General features: G+C 34.9%; 1 protein-coding gene across 7 annotated transcripts in view; it reads right to left on the minus strand.

The window, feature by feature from the left end:
- Window positions 1-22824, minus strand: part of PCDH7 (protocadherin 7) — a 447041-nt gene that overhangs the window by 163426 nt on the left and 260791 nt on the right. Inside the window, exon 5 of one of the 7 annotated variants that reach the window (XM_043438892.1) lies at window positions 922-2271. The exons of the other annotated variants lie outside the window; for them this stretch is intronic. The gene's annotated coding sequence lies outside the window, so the exon portion shown is untranslated. Of the gene's footprint in view, window positions 1-921; window positions 2272-22824 lie in introns of those variants that run through there. 7 annotated transcript variants of the gene reach the window in all.

Genomic DNA, 22824 nt, shown 5'->3' on the forward strand with positions numbered 1-22824 from the left:
ACTTAAGAAGATCAGTCATTTCTCAAAGTCACTCAGGTAGTCACAGAACTAGAATTTGATCCCATGTCTATTTGACTCCAAAGCCATGACCTTAACAATCACAGTAGAGAAGTTTTAAGGACAACTCTATGGCTAATATCCATAAAATTTTATATGTGTTTATTGAAATTCCACTAATGAAATTTTATATAATATACATATATATATACACACACACACACATGCTTATGCATATATGTACATGTGTGTAATCCTAATTTGGAAAATATATTTTAATTGTATTCAATGAAGAAGGAGATTAAAAGCACAGAAACTAAGATAAGTCATCTGATATTAACAAAAGGAGCAATGAATCTTCAAAAGAATGATGACTAGTTTTATTCTTTGGAATCTATTTCAAAGGCTAAATTGAAAACATTTAGTCTTTGTCTTTTAAAATGAAATGAGAACATGAGTATCTAAATCTGCTCTGTGCAACATGGTAACCACTAGCCAAATGCATCTATTGAAATTTAAATAAGGATTAAATAAAATTTTAAAAAACTAGTTCCTGTCACATGAGTACCAATCTAAATGGAACTAAGGATGAACTAAGCAATGTTTTTATCAAGGATGTTCTACACGAATTCTTTCCCCTTTTGTAGTCACTGTTCTCTTTCCCCCTCTCACAACCCTGCACTCTGAATGAGACAAATTGTTTGTGATTTTCACATTATCTTTAACAGGATCCACTGGACAAGTGGTCTGCTTATGTGAAAATGAAGATGGGCAAAATAAGAACTGACATGAAGACTTGAGGTGAGGAGTAGAGCTCAGTTTTCTTTTAGCATGAGCCAATGGTATATTTCAGGAGATAACAATTTAAGACACAGTTCATTGATGACTTGAGGGCTACCAGGAAGAGGAAGTATTCTAAAACGGTTGTTTTTTTTTTTTTTGAAAAGCATGACTTTGAACAGAAAGAAACAGTGTGAGATAGAGATGAAGTGATGAGCAAGCATTGAACATTTATATCAATAAAATCTCATTTTAAAGTAAGGAAAATAAATTGTCGTCTGTCCTTACTATAGTCAACCCTGATTATTTTCATTATATATATAAAGAATTTTAGATAGTTTTCTATAATCATTATGAAAACAAGGAGATGGGCTATTATGTTTAACAATTTCCGTAAGTGACTTATAAACGAGTTTACATTTTCAAAATGGGAGGTTGAACAAGACGGTAATTTCAATTGTGAACTCATTAAGAAGTGGGCTCAATTTATGCTTTCCCCCATTTTTAGCCCTTGAAAATAGTTTCAATGATAAAGACTAGTATCAACAGCATCATCATTTTTAATAGCACTAATGATCTTCACAATCACAGTAGCATTCACCAACTTTTATAAGGCTGTTGGAATTTATTAGTGGTTTGCTTGTCTATTTAATGCCTATTTGATAAGGCTTTGCCCATGGTAGATTGACTTAAATTCTTTTGAAACTTTGCGTTGCATATAAAGAACACATTCACAAAAGAAATTTCACAAAAGAAATTTGTGATTAATTTGAAAAAAGAAAATTGATTTTTCAGAGGCACTGATTGGAAAGAATCAGAATCTTTTTCTTTCATACATGGATATTAAGAATATTTATGCAAAACCATACTTTTTCCTCCTTAAGTATACAAGTTGTGAATGTCCACAGGTGTGGAACAGCAGAATGCTTGATCTTATTTAAAACTACATTACATAAAAAATTCTAGGTTTAAAAAGAATCAACCAAGTAGTGTTTAATATTTATTCTCAGTATAATTAATGTTATAATCATCAGCCTAGTAATCTCTATTTATCAACATTCTAACCTAGTTCATCACTGTATTATATGTTCACATACCACATACACTATTGAGAAACTTTTAAGAAAACTGACAGTATGTGCATACATTCTAAAATATTTTTTCTAGTCACATCCTGAAGAAAAACTCTTGATAATTTGATAAAGTAATGATTGTTCCATCTCTCTCAATCTCTCTCCATCTCTTTTTTTATATCAAACCTTTCCTTTTATAGTCAGATGATGGGTAATATGTGGAAAATATACAGTGCCCTCATTCAGTCACTAGCTACTCTTTTACTTCCTTAGCTTGGCCACAAATATCTAACTCATTGAATGGCCTCCAAAACATTGCCTGAGGGTAGGCAGGAGGAGAAGGTGGAGCTCAAAGTGTGCTGTGCCTTCAAGAACACTGCCATTGTTTTAGTACCTGCAGTTCCTTGGAATGGTGCGGCACCTGTAAAAGGTTAATGAGCATAGAGACTTTCAGGCATAATGCAAATTACAGACAGACATACACAGACATTTCATTGATAAACAAACAAGCAACATGCAGGCTGCAGGCACACTACAGGTGGCAGATATTACTGCAGCTCCACCATCGGATGATCTTGTAGATCACGTGTATAAATGCGTTTTGGTTTTTTCCCCCTGTGAGATAATACTTACAAGTACTATTTTAAAAAAAGGAAAAATCATTTTTCAACAGTTGTCGGGTATTCTTGTCTTATCTCGAGTTGTAATCAGATGTTTATGTCATCCTTTTTGTTACAGGTCATTAGAAATCTCAACTTTATCAAATAAATCAATTAAATAGATCTTTTTTAAAAGGTTCATTCTTTCTTTTTTAAAAAAGCCTGATTCACTTCCATCCAAAAATTACTGAATTCATAATTTAGTCACCTTGTCTTCACTATATTTGATGAACATCTTTACTGTTAAAAAGAAATCATGGTCTAAATAGTCTGCAATAAATATCTTAAATGGATTCAAACTCTCTGAGCTATTAAAAAGTTCAGTCAGGACTTTTTGATGAACTCAATTTTTTAAAAAATCAAGCTGTCAGGTTTTTTTAAAAATCTTAAATTGTTTGTCTTTAAAATTAATATTCATGGCTGTATGAGAATCATCAAGCATTAATGTACATGCATTAATACTACCATCATTGCAGAGGGCCTGCAGAGAAAGAGTTCTTCCATTCCCAGTTTCATTTTTTAAACAATCTCTTGCTATTTTAGCAGCACTCAACACTAATACAGAAGTAATCAAATTAGCATTAGCGGTTCATGTTGCAAAATTCAATTTGTACTGCTACAACATCAAAGTAAAAATATTTGCATATCAAAAGTAAAAGAGGTGGGATTTAAATTAATTTAGTGTCTTAAACAAAATTAAGTAGGCCTTGATGGTAAATTAAATGATAAATAGTTCACAAATACCAAACTAGAATATATTTATATTTCTTTTTAAAAAATCCCAAGGCCTGTGTACTAAATGCTAATGAAATATGAATATTAGAAAAAGAATGGAATATGACAGTGCATATGGAAAATGTCGGGTTTCTCATATTCTGAGAATTCTGTTTAAATTTCATTCAGACTGTAGTGTTTACAACTGTTTATAACTCAGAGTATGTAGGTGAAAATTCTATTATCTATCCATCTAGCATAATACATTTTTCTAAATCTAATTATTACCAATATTTTACCATGTAAGAAAATGTAGTGGCTTTTATACACTTGTGGGCATAAACATGACAAAATACCTTGACTTCTAAGAAATATATTCCTTTTTTTAATCACCTGCTATTATCATGAAGTTTCCATCTGCTTATCACAATGATTAATGTTTTAATAGTCCTTTCTCCCGTGGTGATTCATATGGCCAAATTGGGAGAAACACACTGTTTTTATGAGTGGATATTTTCATATAACCACAAGTATGTGCTTCTCAGGGAGGGGGAGGGGCAGATGATGTTTTCAAAGCAGCAAGTCAAGCCTTTAAAATAACTGATATTTCTGTTTTAGCTCAGTCTCCTCCTAACAGAGACCTAGTGAATGACCACTGTTTGCAATATAATGGACTCCCTGACCATTAAATAGTCCCTAATGTACCTGGGGCATTATGCTCCTTCCTCCCTGGCAACATAGTCCCAGCCTGCCTGTTACAAGTGCTTCCTAAGTCATTAGTAGGTAACTCTGCACTGATATTTTATTTTTTGTTTCCTTTTCCAACTAATGTTTAAACTAAAACATGTTTCTATGGTACTACCATGCTTTCAGATATTTCCAAAATATAGAAATATTTAATGTATTCAGACTATTTTATCTGACTACCTGGAAAAGAAAGAAAATGCTATTTTATGAACCAATCTCATGATTTTAAACAATGTGATCTAATTTGAGAAATATCAGTGACAAAATTTCCCAGAGATATTATAAGTAGTATCCACAACATTTTATAAGTACTAAATGGGCTTCATGGAGCTAATCTGATAGCTACCTATACTTAGAAACTTTTAAGTTATTAACCAGGTGCCCTTACAGAAAAGACATATCAGGAACAGATAAACAAGAAAAATAAAGCATTTTAAAGTGAAAACTTGGGAGGAAATAGATATAGTTTATTACCTTCACCTAACTTCTAAATTTCAAGTGGCTAATGACATGATATTCAATAAAGGTGAGCAGGTAAAATGACAAGTTTTGCATTTACTTATTAATTAAAGAATTCTTGTCCTTGGATTAAGTTTTGTTGCTGCTGTTTTTTGTTCGCTTTACCCTGTGAGTTGGAAAAGCAGAAGATTTTGGAGTGTGGTACGAGAGTAACACTGGTTAGCTTCCCCATCATAAAGGAATAGACTGATGAAAAAGTCATTCTTTGTAATGTATAACCTGTGAAATTGTAATTTCCAAGTATGTGTGATATATCACAATATGCTATGGGATATTATGCCCAAAGATATTTTCAAATACATTCTGAATATATTAGAGTACTTTTAAATTTTAGGTAAAAAAAAAAAAAATTGAGTTGTACAAAGATCACGTTTGTCATTGTTCAACCATTTCTTCATAATGATACTATAGTCATTTTTTGGGGGGGTGGGGGCAGGGATCATGTGAAATAGGGATTGTCTGTGCATTTCTCACAGATTTTGCTTTGCAGATTTGATATAACATCTACATAAAAGTGAATCATTTGATAATCTAATGTGGATACAGTATTTTGTTCATTTGCATGGTTTTAGAAAGGCCCTTCTAACTAAAATCTATTTTCATGGGAAATAATAATTCTCTTCTCAAGAATACAAGAGCTTAATTTTTTAAAAAGAGGAAAAAAGTGACCTTTTTGGGAAGACAGGACAGAGATCTGAATATTAATGTAATCAGTAGCTATCATTTAGAAGACAAGGCAAAATCATCTGCAGACCAAAAGAAACATAAACCTAGATATGTATGACTCAATAGAAATTATTAATGGGAGGAAAATTTCAACTTAAGAAACATGTGGATTAAATTTTCCTTGTTTTTAAGACAGATTAAAAATACCTATTTCAAGTCTCTTAGCTATTTCTGGTAAGAATTTAAGAAAGTTACAATAATTAGTATAATATACTCTTGGATTATGACATGTTGCATAGGAAACTATTCTACTTTATTGCATAATCAGGAAATGGTAGTTCATCTATTTTTTGTTGTCATTCATTTAAAACTACAAAGACCAAAAGAAATAAAATTAAATGAAAGGGTAGTGAAGTACTTAAAATTATATAGTTCAGATCGTCTTTTACAGATAACAACACTGTAGTGCAAAAGGACAGTAGTCTGCTCAAGGTCCCACAACTGGCAGCAAAGCCAGGAGCAAATCACTGATTTACAAATTTCAAAAATTAAGAAATGTGCTTTTTTCAATATGAGAATGAGTAATTCAAAGGAAGATCAACTGAGAATTGATGAAGATCTGCTCTATGATAGGCACTATGATACATCCTTCATATACATTGTTTTCATCTCACCCTAATTCAGGAGGTTATGGATTTTGTTAATTTTTTTAATAAGAATACTGAATATCCAAGAGACTAAGTAAATTGTCCAAGGTCACAAAGCTTGTAAGTTGATTGCATAGTTACCACTAAAATCCAAAGTGTTCCTCTTTCCTATCCCAGTTTACACATTAAAATAACTAACATTGATGGCCAGTTCTATAACCAAACTAATATAGAATAATATTTGTTGAAATAATGAGGGTGATGATTTATAAGCTTCCTGAAGAGGAATCAAATACAAATTCAATAAATACTTAACTGTACTTGAGGCTCAAAACAAAGACAAATGAAACTTTTTAGCAAGAGGACAAACAATGCAGAAATGTGGCCTTACTTTCCTTGAATGGTGTTACTAACCTAGCCTTTGCCCCAAATGACTAATGTAGTCAAGTCTGAGCGGAATTTCTTTTCATACATATTTAGCTTCCTAATGGCTGGTTTTTTTTTTTCCTTTTCCAATATGAGAGTTTTGTTTGGATTTAACATGCCTTTGCCACATTTTACTTGGATTATTTTATTGCCCATGGAGATCTCTGTACTTGAAAATTTCATTGCCATAGAAAGGAGTAAGCTGGTTGCCCTCGGATGCCTTTAGATGACTATAAAGGATCCACAAATAATTTTTCAAATTACACATTGACAGGCATTTTTTTCTCTTGGGTATAATTCAATTAACTTTGCTCTCATTGTATTCTTTATTTGGGAAGCCTATATTAATGATTCCAAAATCACAGTCTTTTAGAATTTGTTGAGAAGGCCTTAAACATTTGTGACTTCAACTTCCTTATGTTTATGTATGAAGAAAATGAAGACCTGAGAAATAAAGTTGGATGAAAAAAAATTTCCAAGTAAGAGAAGATCCAAGACCACATCTAGTACTGATGAACCTATCTGCCAGTCAGGAATAGTGATACGGATGTAGAGAAAGGATTTACGGACACAGTGGCATAAGGCGAAGGCGGGCCAAATTGAGAGTACTGTTGGCATGGATACACTACCACGTATAGAACACATAGACGGGGGGAAGCCGCTGTCCAAGGGAAGAAGCTCAGCATGGCGCTCTGTGATGACGTAGGGGGTGGGATGGGTGAGTTGGAAGGGATGCTCAAGAGGGAGGAGATGTATGTACAGTTACAAATGATTCCACTGTTGTGCAGCAGAAACTAACACATTTTGAAATAATAAATCCTCCAACTAAAAACAAACAAACAAACAAACCAAAAACCTATGATAAAAAGAAAAACAAATCTAGAATTCCTAATCCAGTACTCTTTCCATTCCAAACACAACCGCAGTGATAGACAAACATCCCCTAGCCAAGATTCCTAGATATTTAATGATGAGAAATGAAGGCTGACCATTACCCAAGAGTGCCATTTTAAACAGACTTTTCTGTTTCATTGTAGTGCTATTTATGAAGCAAAACCTTATATTAAAACTAACCCCTCCACATTGATCACTCCCCTCAGCTTGCCTTTACTTCCTGCACAGATGAGCCATGTGATTGTTTTTTGTATTTCATATATTTTTAAAAATTAATGCATTTGAATGTAGAATGTATTTTACTGATTCCTTTATTTCTCCCAACTCTGTAAACAATGAAATAGTTGTTTTTTTCAAGTCCATCAATCTCAGTACTATAGACACTAGTGTAAGATCACTACCAGGTATAAGAAGTCTTAGAAGTGTAGGCAGTCTTATAAATTTACTACAAAACAATGTGGAATGCTTTTTGTTAAATCCACACAAAGACTTTCTTTGACTCAATGGTGTGAGGCACTAATACAGCACAGAATGTCAGCAGACAAACGGAAATACACTGTTACAATGCTATTATTAGTATTTATAAGAGCCCTAGTGCTCTTGATCAATGAAGCCACATTAATTAGTTTCAGGATCGTATTCTCACTTTGGCATATCCACTAGCACTTCCGAACATGCAATTAAAATATTTCAAAATGTCACTTATGTTTCCATTCTACAAGAAATGCATACTGATATGGCCACTTGATTTATACTAGGACACATACATTTAGAAACAAAATGTGTTAACATTTTAGGGTTAAGAAATCTCTCCTACACTGCTTGCAATAAAATCTGATGAAAAACAAAACTATCAATGCTGATGCAAATGTATAATGATAGTATTTTTCTGAGTATGAAATATTTCCAGTTGTATATAAATGATCCAATCCTGGTAAGTTTGCTTTGCTTTTATTTTGGAAAATGTAAATTCAGTGAGAATTTTGGGATAATCAGAGAAAGCAGACGGCTTTTTGGACTTCTCAAGTTAGCTCTCTGTTAAACAAACAGCGTCATTGATTTGAAAGTTAGTAACCCATGTATTGACTTTAAAACAAATTACCATTCTCTCTTAAATTATGGGAGATTGATTTTCATCTTTGTCCAATAAATACCAGAAATCCTTTGATTCATACTAAGAATGGTTTAAAACAAAGTTGATATATTTTCCGTTTTCTATTAAAAAGAAAATTACAGCATAGATTAGATAGATGAAGATACATGTATACATATAAATATAGATGTATGTGTATATAATAACAATATTTTCCAAATTCTTTGGCCAATGTAATATCAGCTTGATTTCTTGTATAGATGTAGTCAGAGAGCAAAGTAAAGCTACACAAGGGACCCCCTGCACTACTTCCTTGATCTCAGGAAGAGGCAAGAGATGTCTGGACAAATGTAGAGGCATGTTGCTAATGGCTTTCCTATACATGATAAATTGAGTTTTGTGAGTAGAACAGGTTGTATATCTGGCAGATCCCAACTGCAATTAATGTTTAATGTTTAAACCACTGAAATATTTTTCTTCTAATCTTTAACTCCTCAAAAATAAATAATTCAGAAAATCTCTAAATTCCTCTTTAATTCTGCAGGAATATTCTAGGTGCCATCACACCTAGACTTAAGCGCCCCTCCTATCTTGTAGATATGAAGGACGGTAACAAGAAATGACACTCAAAAACAGAGTGGACAGAGAAGTTACTGTTAAATGTGAAGGAGATCAGTAAAGTAGCTGAAAAGAATCCTCGATGGCATTTAACACATAACGTAGCAGTCCATACATAATATGAAAAGGGTTAAGGGTTCTTTTATTAATTAAGTTTAAAAGGAGGAATTTTGAAAAGGGAATCTCAAGTTAGGGATTTGGGTGGAGATGCTAGCTTTGTTCTGAAGATCAAATCAAACGTGGGTGTCAGGCTTGAGAGGCACCATGATTTTATCTCCTATGGGAGAGAAAATAGTGGCGGTTATCTTGAAAGAAAAAGCCAGAGCATAGATAGATCCACCAGGAAAAGTGGGTGGAGGAGAAAGAAAGTGAAAGTGTTAATCGCTCAGTTGTGTCTGACTCTTTGGAATCCCATGGACTAGAGCCTGCCAGGCTCCCCTGTCCATGGAATTCTCCAGGCAGGAATAATGGACTGGGTAACCATTCTCTTCTCCAGGGGATCTTCCTAACCCAGGGTTCAAACCCGAATCTCCCACATTGCAGGCAGATTCTTTACCATCTGAGCCACCAGGGAAACCCAGGGATGGAGAAGAGAAGTAGTAAAAACTAGGAAAGAAGTTGGAGATGGGAGAGTTTACTGGAAAGATGTGTGAACACTCCTAAGGAGAGTGGCACGTGAACAGGGAAAAAGAACTAGAGAATGACACGTGTATCCAGTGTTCCCTCTTCTGCCTTCCTGCCCTCCCCTGCTCCACCACTGCAGTTCTCCATTCTAATAGAGTCCATGTACCAGCAATAGAGTCAGAACAAAACCTGGCCACAAAGGGGAGTGAATAGTACTCGAAACTGTAAAAAATATGAATTCTGACTGTCTCTATACTGGGGGGAAAAAAAAAGAAGAAAAAGAAGAGCAACATTAAAAAAAAAAAAAACCTCAGTGACATAGAGCACAAAGCATTTTCATATCAGTCAACACTGGCATCAGAAGACTCCACATAAAACAGCAAGGTTAAGAAGAAGGGTGAAAGCTTAATCCTTTATTATTCCTGGATGCTATATACTAATACATGAACTGATACACTCTATTAATTTAAAAGAACAACTTTGAAGAGCTTGTACTTTACTCAGTGATGGAATATGGGCCTTTTATTGTCTGAAATTGATTTGATTTCTAATAAAATATTTGCTTCAACCTTGGGCAGCAAGGCAGCAGATAGCTCAATGTAAGACATTAATATTATGAAAAATTGTGATATTTTCCCATGCAGTTCAAAGACTCCTGTGTTATACATCAAATTCATGTCCCTTGTAACTAAATCTGTCATAAATCTAGGCATCCAAAAATGAAATGTGTTTCTCAACAATAATCTCCTGTCAATATCAACTTAATAAGACTTCAAATGCTATAACACTTTCTGGTGGTTTTTAAATTCTTCACAAATAAATTATTGATCTTGGTTTTTGATAATGATATTAATAGAATATACAAATAGGAAAATGAGGCATGGGAGGGATTACCATATCCCAATCATTGGAGCTATACTTTTTTTTTAATCTTTCATGATCATAAATAAATATGCAAACAAAACCAAAGGTAAATAAATATTGATAAATTTTATATTTTGTTTACACAAAATTAATCAAACCTGATTCCATTCTTAAGAATTTAAGAATTATTGAAAAATTTGAAACTTATAAGAATTAAAAAATAAGCAATTTAATTATAATCACTAGAAGTGTGTCTCCCCCTTGTTCAATATGAATGAATCACCTGTTTCTGAGTGATCATGATATCCCATTCATTTATTTCTTTACAAGCTCTGTGTTTTCTTCTCTTTAGAATCCATTAGAGAAAAAAATTTGAATTGTGAAGTCCTTAATGTCCATGTTTGGCTTCATTCTGTCTGTCAGTACTTTGTGGGCAAGATTAAATTTTGCTAGGTATAAAAGGAAATCCCGTGCTTGTGCTAGTAGTTAAATATGCTCTTCAGAGGAAAAAAAAAAAATAGTTTGTAACATCTTAGTGCTAGATACTGATCTCGTGAGTTGCAGATTATTATGACTCTGAATTATTAATCTGATACTTATGGAAAAGTGTGTTTTTGTTACCAGAAAGCTATAATGTAAACAGTTCTCTTGAGTTCTTCTATGCCCAATGTTATTTTTTTTATAGCTTATACTCCATTTATTTTTTTTTTAGAGTTTTTTTTTTCCATTTATTTTTATTCATTGGAGGCTAATTACTTTACAATATTGTAGTGGTTTTTGCCATACATTGACATGAATCAGCCATGGATTTACATATGTCCCCATCCCATCCCCCTTCCTACCTCCCTCTCCATCCGATCCCTCTGGGTCTTCCCAGTGCACCAGCCCTGAGCACCCGTCTCATGCATCCAACCTGGGCAGTGATCTGTTTCACCCTTGATAGTATACTTGTTTCAATGCTGTTCTCTCTGAACGTCCCACCCTCACCTTCTCCCACAGAGTCTAAAAGTCTGTTCTGTACATCTGTGTCTCTTTTTCTGTTTTGCATATAGGGCTATATTATGTGAGACTGGTAAGAAGTAGAGTGAATATTGATACTCCACAGGCTTCCCAGGTGGCTTAGTGGTAAAAAATCTGCCTGCCAATGCAGGAGACTCAAGAGGTAAAGATTTGATCCTAGGGTCAGGAAGATCCCATGGAGTAGGAAATGGCAACTCACTCTAGTACTATTGCCTGGAGAATTCCATGGAAAGAAGAGCCTGGTGGGTTACAGTCCATGCGATCACCAAGAGTCAGACACAACTTAGCATGCACACAACTTTATCTTTAACTTTTTTTTTTGTAATTATCTTAAAGCAGAAGCATCTTTAGCTTCTATGCAGTGGAAAAAAAAAAAAGAAAGCAAAATGCCCTTTATTTCCCAAAACTATCAATATTGTTGTTCTAATAGTTCAAAGAATGGAAAAGAAACGAGAAGTACAGTTGTTGAGACTTTAATATAACTATGACAAAAACTCTCTTTAATAATAATGTTCTAACGTATTCTCAGGGTGGAGGCCACGATGCCATATCAGTGTATAGGAAAATAAATACCATCAAACTGACCTCTGTGAAGAAAAACGTGCTAGAATGTAACATAGGAAGTAATTTATGAGGACTGTATATTCACTACTGAAAAATCTAGTCCAATGGTGAGACTCAGAAATAATTCTACCATTAAATGCAATTCTTACCATGGAAAAAGTACTTGAAAAATACTTAGTGACATATAATCATTCTATTTTACAGATAAGAAAATCAAAGATCAGAAAGGTACAAGGCTTTGTACCTTAGGGATAGAAGGTATTCAAGGTCACACAGCGTGCTGGAGGCAGTCAGGATTGAAAACCAGTTCTCTTGGATATTGATAGGTCCTGACTAATGTATATTTTCTTATGCATCAATAACCGTAGGATAAGAGTCAGGCCCCTATGAACTTAGATTGGGCCACATATATGTATAGTATCTAGTTCATTGCAGTATTATAATGGCCTTTTAAACTATATTCATGAAATATGGCCAAACAACAAAGAAAATTCAGAGTATGCAAGAAAAAAATAATCAGCTGGTAAGTTTTAGATTTACTTGAAGACAGGGCATGTACATCTTTACATCAGGATATATGCATCAACAAAAGTGCAACAGTCTCCACCATGTTACTTAAGTACCAAACAATTTTTATTTCAAAATGGTGTTTGAGAGGGGAAAAGATAATTGTCAGAGTCCTGAACACATTTAAAAGCACCAGATCAGAGATGACTGGGCTTTCCTGGTAGCTCAAAGGGCATGATTGGCCAGAGGAGAAGAGGGCTGGGGAGAGAAGAAGCCTGAGATTTAGGCTTTGTAATATGTGGCTCAGAATAGCAAAGAATCTGCCTGCACAGCAGGAGACCTGGGTTGGGAAGATCCCCTGGAGGAGAGCATGGCAACTCACTCCAGTATTCTTGCCTGGAGAATCCCCATGGACAGAGGAGCCTGGCAGGCTACAGTCCATGGGGTCGCAAGAATTGGACACGAGTGAAGCGACTAACACTTTCACACTTTCACTCACAATAACGAGCCATGTGAAATTTCCATGCCTCTGACACTATAAGGGAAAGGTGGGAAGAGTAATATGAATCCTGAAATGCAATTCAGATAATTTCTGAGAACAAAATCATGCTTGCAGATTTGCATTTGGTGATATCTCTTAACATTCTACACATTGCAAACTTTGCTTCCATACAAGTCCTCCAGAGACAGACGGCAAAGAGAAGCGGGAGCAGAAGAAAAATCGCATATTAGCTCCAAGAGAAAGTATTGGAAAAAGCGGGTCTTTGACTACAAAACACCTTATTGAGCCCTCATAGACAGAAATGGGACGAATTATCTCGGAAGCAACGTTAGAGACAGAAAAAAATGAAAGGGGCTGAGAAGATTGAGGACAAATAGAAAGGTGCCACAGACAAAAGAATCCAGTGCTACCTACCTAGATAGTAGTTCTAAATCTTCCAAATAAGAAAACTGATCTAAATATTACTGTTTTTTTTTTTTCATATCTGTTGTACATAGAAAGCTTTTGAAGGATGATACTCTAAATGCCTGCTTATCAGTATTACATGTTTAAAATGGATTGAAGTCTTTAAATTAAAAGTTATTCAGATTAAAAAAATAACCACATATTTTCATTGGCGGCAACTATTCACAAATAATGAAAGCCATGAAATGAAAAGACACTTGCTCTTGGAAGAAAATCTATGACCAACCTAGAAAGCATATTAAAAAGCAGAGACGTTACTTTGCCAACAAAGGTCCATCTAGTCAAAGCTGTGGTTTTTCCAGTAGTCATCTACTGATATGAGAGTTGGACCATAAGGAAAGCTGAATGCCAAAGAATTGATGCTTTTGAACTGTGGTGTTGGAGAAGACTCTTGAGAGTCCCTTGGACTGCAAGGAGATCCAATCAGTCAATCCTAAAGGAAATCAGTCCTGAATATTCATTGGAAGGACTGATGTTGAAGCTGAAGCTCCAATACTTTGGCCACCTGATTCAAAGAACTGACTCATTGGAAAAGACCCTGATGCTGGGAAAGATTGAAGGCAGGAGAAGAAGGAGACAACAGAGGATATGATGGTTGGATGGCATTACTGGCACAATGGACATGATTCAAGCTCCCAGATTTGGTGATGGACTGCCTGGGGAGCACTCAAGTTCCTGTTTGGTTTAAATACTTACAAAGTTTTGTGGGAGGGAGGCCAGCTTCAACATTCAGAGATCATAGGCATTGATATATTTTAAAGTAATTGTAACTTCAGGTCAAAGAGCATTTTTTCACTAGTGTAACATGAAAAGTGACTCAATTCTAAGATGCTTTCAGAGTATGAAAGGTGTTCAGGAGCTAAAAATGAATAGATGAATGAATAAACAAATAAATGCGACAAGTAAAGCTGGGTTAAACTAGTATCATCTTGCTTTGTAAAGTAGAAGTACTTTAAAAACATAAAACAAACGGGCATAGGTAATATTATCTCTGGAAAATGCCCGTTGCTTGAATATTTAGTAGTCTTCCTCGGATATTAAAAAAAACACTAAGAATGTCAGGATTTTTAATGTAAGTAAAACTATTCTTATATAACGATTTTCCCTGTGTGAGTGAGGGACATTCTGTATTATTTAAATAATGAGGGAGAAAAAAAGAATTGTAATGATTTTGGAGATATGATATTACACATTTTCAGAACATGCCAGAGTGATACGTCTTCTTTGGAAATCTGTTTCATGGCTGTCTTATAAGCCAACCTATGAGCGTTTTGAATCAAAGTTCAGTGAAACTTCAACTTTTCCCAGTTCCTGGTAGGAGAACCCAACACGCACGTATGCACGCGCGCATGCGCACGCGCACACAGACACACACCCACACACACATGAGAAATGAAAGGGAAGCAGAGTAGATTGTAAAGTACTGCTTTGGCTCTATTTTTCTAAGGGGTTATCTGCCCCCTGGACTCTCTCTGCTGGTTGTCAGCCGGCTGCCAGCTCCAAAAGCAGTCACTGGCCAGAGAACTACATACGGTAGTTCCAAAGAGATATAACCCGTGTACTTAAATTAGGCTAGTAAGAGTGAGACAGAATAAGGGAAATACAAGCCAACTAAATAAAGGGTGTCCTTCCTCTATTGTTGTTACTAATTCCCACCCCCCATCCAACTCTATTTTCTTCAAAATAGACCTCATAAAATATACTTTAAATAGAGTGAATAGAAGGCAAAAGAAGAGGGTGGCTGAGGGTGTGATGGTTACCCAGCATCACAGACTCAATGGACCTGAATTTGAGGAAACTCCCGGCAATAGTGGAGGACAGGGAAGCCTGGTGAGCTACAGTCCATGAGGTCACAAAAAGTCAGACATGACTTAGCGAGTGAACAACAAAAGCAACAGAGTGATATGCCAGCATTTTTTAAATGGTTGCCATGGCCATTAAATATGGCCACACAATAGGGACTCCTGAGCTGGGCTATCCTTTCCAAAGGTGGTTATAAAATACTACCTTATATGCTTAATATGTCTTGGCACTACTGTATATTTTGGTTAATTATCAGAAATTAGCTTGAGGGAAAGATTAATCTTTTTAAGTACCCAACACACAACTGGTAATTTCCAGTTAGTCAACTCTCAAGATAGCTTCCACTATTTCTTATCATTATCATTATCAAGAAAAATGGTAGGCTTACACAGCGAAAGTCTCTATTAGCTAATTTAGTTCATTAAGCATCTGACTTCTGGTTATGAAATGAAGGATGCTTGAATTTAAAAAAAAAAAAAAGAACTTTTATATTTTAGTAGGAAATCATTAAGTCTTTGTGAAGAATTTCTGTTTTGTTTTCCTCCCTAGGTCACCCAAAGCATTATAACTAATAATCAAAGAGAGAAATTTACATTTAAGAATGAAAGGAAGGCAGGAACAAAGGGAGGAAGGAAGGAAGGGAGAAAAAAATTGCTCTGATTGGAATTAATCTACTGACACCAGAACTTAGGACTTGTCTTGAGAAACAGGAAGGCTTCTAGCAGTATTTGTTCTTTGGTGGAATTCTAGAAGACACCTGGGCTAGATGTAGGGGTATCTACCCCAAATCTACGCTCCTACTCCTGCAGATCTTCCTTCTTGCCTTTGCTGTTTTGCCAGCAATTAAACAAGACTTGCTTTCTCTCAGTGACAGAAAATAAATTCGCATAAAATTCAACAAACATTTTCCAGCAAATTTCAGGTTATACTTTTTTAAGAAGTAAATTAACTCAATCCATTTGAGTAATTTGTTAAGGGAAATTTGAGAGTTATTACAACAGAAAGCAATAAAATTTCCACCCTTAACAACAAATTGGATGCAATGGGATCGGAACTAAACTATAAAAAAATCTGGTGATTTGAACCTTAATAGCACAGCAATCCTGGCATATCTTGTCCAGTGCAGTTTTACCCCCATATTCATCTCATTTCACCCACTATCCTTCTGCTATTACCATCAATATTGAATGCATTCAACCATGCAGAAATGCTTGACTTTAGTCCCCATTCTCAGGAAGACCTCAGTTATCACTTTTTCTTTTGGAATGTTACTAGAACATCTTTCCTAAATTCCAGTAATGTAGTTTGTTGTTCAAGATCTGTAGGCAATCCCTTATCACACTCAAGGGCTTCCCTGGTGGCTCAGATGATAAAGAATCTGCCTATATTCTGAGAGACCTGGTTCAATCCCTGGGTGGAGAAGATCCCCTGGAGAAGGGAATGGCCACTCACTCCAGTGTTCTTGCCTGGAAAATTCCATGAACAGATGAGCCTGGTGGGCTACTGTCCACGGGGTCGCAAAGGCTCAGATATGACTGAAGCTACTAACACTATCACACTCAAACTTAAACCACTTGATCTGGTAAACATGAATCCATAATTTAAGTCTAACTGGTCTACCCAAATTCATCTTTCCAAATAATACTTTCTCAAAACCAATCTCCCCTCTTGTCCCCAAACATGTCATGGCATTTCTCAATCCCTGTTCATGCTGCATCCTCACTCTTTCTGGGTACCTTTACGTAAGAGCAAATTTTTTATGAGTTCAATCTGTGCGCAACACCACAGTCCCATATATTTTAGGGAATTGTTTCTGGATATCTTAATTTCACAATCATGTCATCTTTTCAGAGGTCAGCAAAGTAATCTATCATTTCTTCATATCCCTTAATAATACTTATTTCTGATTTAGCAAGTTTTCTAGAAATATTTGTAAGAATTAAGCTGTCTAAACTAGAAGGAAAGAAACATGATAACACAAAAGCTGGTGAGGAATATCTTTTAGAATTTTTTCATTTGAGGATGAAAGTGAGTTTATGTTGTCAAGTGAGTCTGTGTTGTCAAGTGAGTCTATCTCTATGGGGTGAGGTCGGGTGGACCAAGCCTGATTTTACATAAGCAATTTTATGTCATCTTAGGTGGAATGATCTTAGCCTAGAATGTGGGATGATGTGGGTGAGGCCAGTGATTTCAAGAGCAAAATAAGATCTGTGAAGTGTAATTGAGTTTTGGAGATAATTTGTTTATGCTATAGAGGACAATTACATAAAAAATAGGTTGGGCATTTTAATGGTCCTGATTACCTCACTCTGTGAGAGTGGTGCACTCATTGTGGACCTGTTGAATGCACCTACATCAGAAAATGACTGAATTTTCAAGTTGGAAGGGACTTCGGTGGGTCATGTTACTAAAGTTCTTTATTTCCTATATGGTAGTAGCCTCTCCTATTTACCTTTCATAATCTCCATCTTACTGTAGGGCAACTTGGAACTGAAATAACCTCTGGAAAAAAAAAAATCTACACACACAAGTAATCTAACAAGTCAGCCGACTGATTCATATCAAAAGAAACATTGTGCTAAATTACCATAATAGCCTACAAATTTTAGCAACTGCAAATGAAATATTGGTGTTCAGAGTAAGGAAAATTGGAACACTTTTCATTTCCATAATAATAATTCTGACAATTAAAGAGAGAATTATTTTAATTATAAAAAGATTTTCCTTTTCATCTTACAAAAGTGATATGACTAACATTCATTATCACAAAGACTGGAACTTCTTAGATTTTCTATAAATGTTAAGCAAATTATAAATAGAGTCATCTTAATTTTTTGTTGTTGTTCATATGATCTTTGTAGCTTTTGCTTTAGTCACATATGACCTTTTCTGGTTAGCGTAGCTACTAACACAAGCACTTTGTTAAAAGGAAACACTGACTTATATATATCATTCATTATGCACTTTGGTCAAAAATGTTTGAAAATCACTGACAAGAAAGCTTGTTTACAGAGACAGATTCTAATCCTGATTCAAAATTTTGGGAGGCCTGGGGATCTGCAGTTTTAACAGGGTGATTCTAATACAGATGGGTTGAGAACTACATTTTCAGAAATGCTGATCAAATTTACAGCAGTTACCAATAAAGCTGGAATTACTGAGCCACAATTACCTGGGACATTTTAGAGAAATAATCCTGCCTAAACTTGATTTACATAAACACACAGCAGGTGTTTGGGTTTATTTTCTTACTGCTTTGCTGCCAGAATTCAGAGAGTAATTGGAGCCCTGGTTTCAGTCTACTTAGAGATGTTGTTTTGTTTTGTCCTATTTTTCCTGGAGATTAAAAAACCTGATTATAAACTCTGTTTGCCCTTTCTTAAGGTTTCTCTAACTATATATACATTTAGTTTATACAGTCAAGTTAAGAAACTTGGGGTCAGAAACAAACTCTACAAACTAACATAGTTTAAGTTTCAACCTAATAGTTTGTAACTTCTAAATCACCTCTGGGAGGGAATTCTTTTGCATATTTATAATGATGTGGACCTGATTACTTTAAAAGGTAAATGATTCCATATTTGGATAACCTGAATTATCCTCTTGAAGTGTATGTAATATTCCTTCCTAGAACTTTAGCTACAAAATTACAGTATCATTGATCTTAGAGTTATGTGTCATTTGTATCTGAACTTACACTATATTTTACATATGAGGAGCCTGAAGCTTAGGCAGATGAAGAGATTTTCATCAAGTCATAGAACAGATTCTGAAAACCTTGCTCTTAAATACTTTTACTACAATAACGCCATTTTATATATTGCTCTGCAGCTGCAGAAAATATAAAAAACCCCTCTTCCATCTGACAAATCTATTTAATAGTTAGCAATATCTTCTGTAAACCAGTATTGATTGCCTAGTTACATAGATGAAGTAAAGAAAACAATGTTTTCCTTTTCTGTCTCCCAAAAAGGAATAGGAGGGAAAAAAAGAAGTCTGATATTTAAAAGGTATCATTCAACTCATATGAAATATTATATGTGCTAGAAAGAAAGAAACTACCACTTTGTCACACTTCTATGCTGTAGCAATTTACAATAAAATACTGGGAGCATAACAGGTCTATTTCAAAATTGTTATTAATAAAACACTATTTATATAGCACTTACTACATGCCAGGCATGGCACGCAGGAAGCAGGCGAGACACAGAGGTATGTACAGTTCACGGTGTTCAGACTCTGGTCTGATCACTGGGGTGAACATATCTGCCGGGTGAATGAGGCAAAATGAGTAACTAACTCTATGTCTCAGTTTCCTCATATGTAAAATGAGGACAATAGAATTGTTGTTATTTTTTAATTAATTAACACAATTCAGAGAGAAAAGTCTAGTGCACAGGAAGTGATTGATCATCAAACTGGTTATCTCTTTAATTCGTGCAAAAATGATCTGCAGAAGGAGATCTTCAGTAAAGTCATGAAAGTGTCTGCAATACTCAACTTCTAAGTAAAGATGAGATCTGAACATGAGTCCATTTTGACATTGACATTCATAATTTTAATCACTATTGTTACTGAAAATCAGAGAATAAAGCTTCAAATGTTGTTCTATACATTTTGATGAGAGATAAGATATCTTATAATCATGTATTTCAATCTGAGTTTTCAGTTGTAGGCATTCTCTTTTTATTTCTTCTCCTCTCTTAGTCTAATTTCCTTTCTCTCTTCCCAAGCAGTCTTGGATCTATGAGACTCAAAAATCACACGTGTCTAGATGTTTAAAGATGAGGCTTAAGAAATAGCTTGCAAATGTGCACAACCTCCTCCATCATTTCTTTTTTTTTTCACTTTCTTGGTCTTGTAGGTATAAGAACAAAACTCTCGGCTTCATTTGGGTTTGTCAACATGTTTCCTAAATTGTTTTTCTGATGTTGTCCTTCAGTTCCTGAAGGATTCACAGAAGAGGAATTAACGCTCCCCTAGGGAACCTCTGAGAAAAATGTGAAACAAAACCAAACTTCTTTCTTATTGAGGAATTTGCCACATAGGTACAACAGTAAAGCTTCAAGGAAAGAAACACAAATGGCACATCTCTTTATGTGTTGCATAGGAGCAACATTCAAAATATTTAACCACTGGTAAAGCGAGGGCATGAGGCTTACAGAATGGACAGTGGCTGTAAATAACCAGTGAGTCTATGCTCTGCATTCTGGCCTAAAACAGCTCTGTCTGTGAAGCTGAAATGACTCTTTGTTCCCGGCACAGTGCTTTAAACAAAACAGGCTCTCAGTAAATATTCTCTGACCGAGATACATACCAAATGTTATAAAGGGAAGGAGAGATGATCATTTCATGCAGGATCCTAAAGCTGTGACATAATTCATGGAAAGAAGTAATACGTGCGAACATTAATGCATGGATCAGGGTTGTCCAGGAAGATAAGAGAGAAAAACTGTAATAAGGCAATGGAAACTCAGTATACAGGCACATGCATGCTTGAGAAACTTGGAGTTATCTGATGTCACTATAAACTATTATGAGCCACTATCAGTTTTACAACATTTAATAAGAATCATTATAATGTTCAGGTAACATACATGTTCACAATGAGGCATGAAAATGAATCATTGTTAGGCAGTTCTTTATTAAAGCTAGATTTAAAATAACTGTCAAGTAAAATCAACTATCTTTTCAAAATCCCTCATTGAAAAAAAAAATTATTGTGAAAAAAACACCTGCACAATTTTGTGAGCAGAAGGTAAAGTGTGAGCAGCATGGGTTTATAGGTTATTTTAGGAGACTAAAGCAGAAAAGAAGCAAAAAAATTCCTGCTCATGGGTTTCCTCCATCAAAGTCTCTAACCCTGACCTGAAAATGGGTTGCCCTATCACTTTTTCACTCTGCCATTGTTCTTCCTACACATTCTTGATCACATTTTTTCTGTTATCAATGTTTATGTTCTTTCCACTGAATCCTGAATTTGTCCAGGACAAGGATTCCAAATGGCTAATCTTTTTTCCTTCCTGAAAGCTAAATGATACTTGGAATGCAGTGTCCACTCAACAAATACTTGCAAAATAAACAAAGAGGAACAATGGAGATTTAGAGAGAATAGAGTTCTTGTGTCTGTTATTTGGCTTCTAAGGGCAAATTTTGATAAAATCAAGGAACTACCGCTATTCTACAAATGTATATTTGGACCTTCTAAAGATGAGACACCGAGCTGTGAGTGAAGCAGACGCAGTCACTGTCCTTTACTCACAGGACTGTCTTAGGGTTCAGTCTAGTGCAAGAGTCAGCCGCCCAGCCTAAGGCTCCTCTGTGCTGTGATATGGGCTCTGCCAGGAGCTGTGTAAAACGCAGCTGGGCCAGTTCACTTTACTGGATTCCAGGACAAAAGTCTCAATGGCGGGCTTTCACTGGGGAAAGGACTATCAAATGGAAGATAAAGTTCTGGATGCAGAGGGCATGGATGCTTCATTTCCAAAATTCTTTTGAGTCTTGTGTTTTGGGAAATGCTATTCAAAGCATTTGGTTCTGAAGACTATTATTTATTAATGTATTTATTTTTCGTGTCATTGTACAATGGCTCAGTTTGAACAAGTATAATCAATCAGTGCTTATGTTATATAAATACATACTTATATTTATATATTTTCTTGTCTCTCACATATATATTTGCATATATATGTATATACATCAGAGAAAATATATATATATATATATAAGAATACCTCTCGGATCTTAGGAGTTTCTATATGACTTGGTGTTTCTACTGTTTAAAGTATTGCTGTTGTTGAGTTGCTCAGTCATATCCGACTCCTTGCAACCCCATGAACTGCAGCACACCAGGCTTCCCTGTCCTTTACTCTCTCCCAGAATTTGCTCAAACATTCAACTCCATTGAGTCAGTGATCCCATTAGTATACTTTGGTTTGTATGATTGTCTATATTTTCTGTCAATCAAAGACTGTGTAGTCTTCTTGCAAAATCATAAACTATCATTTTTAACAGAGAAAAGTCAGAAAGACATCACATTGTAGACTGTCCACCGATGATAACAATGTGATCTAAAAGAATTGCTTGATCATAAATGTGCAGGAAATTATATTTGGCCCAATTTTAGAAAATATCTATTGCTAACCTTTAGGCTCTTTTATGATGCATTTTAAAAGTACAATTCAAATAAAAACCAAAAAAGCAACAGGATAAAAATGAATTGTGCTTATGACTTTGATTTTTTTCTTTTTATAATGTCAATCATAGCTTTCCCATCATGAATTCAACATTCTTCTTTAGCCACAATCTTTATATGACTTTCAAATAGTTTTAAAATTATTATAATTTTTATGATAAACTGTTTTTACTTGAAATATCTGTTATTTATTTGATATTGATATTTTATTAATTTTATATTCATATTTTATTAATTTTTAAAAATCCAGCACATAGAAAAAATTAAATTCAAAACTAGATGGGATTTTAAAAATCTTTAGCCCAATTCCATAATTTCACAATATGGAAATTAAGGGATAAAGAGGCTAGCAGATTATCTGGTTTATTTCCCAAGAAGTGTTTAGATGAAAGTTCTTGGTCTTCATGTTTTTCAAACTGAAATATGTTCCCTCACAAGAATAATAGA

Source organism: Cervus canadensis, chromosome 19 (assembly GCF_019320065.1).
Source record: "Cervus canadensis isolate Bull #8, Minnesota chromosome 19, ASM1932006v1, whole genome shotgun sequence".
Lineage (NCBI taxonomy): Eukaryota > Metazoa > Chordata > Mammalia > Artiodactyla > Cervidae > Cervus > Cervus canadensis.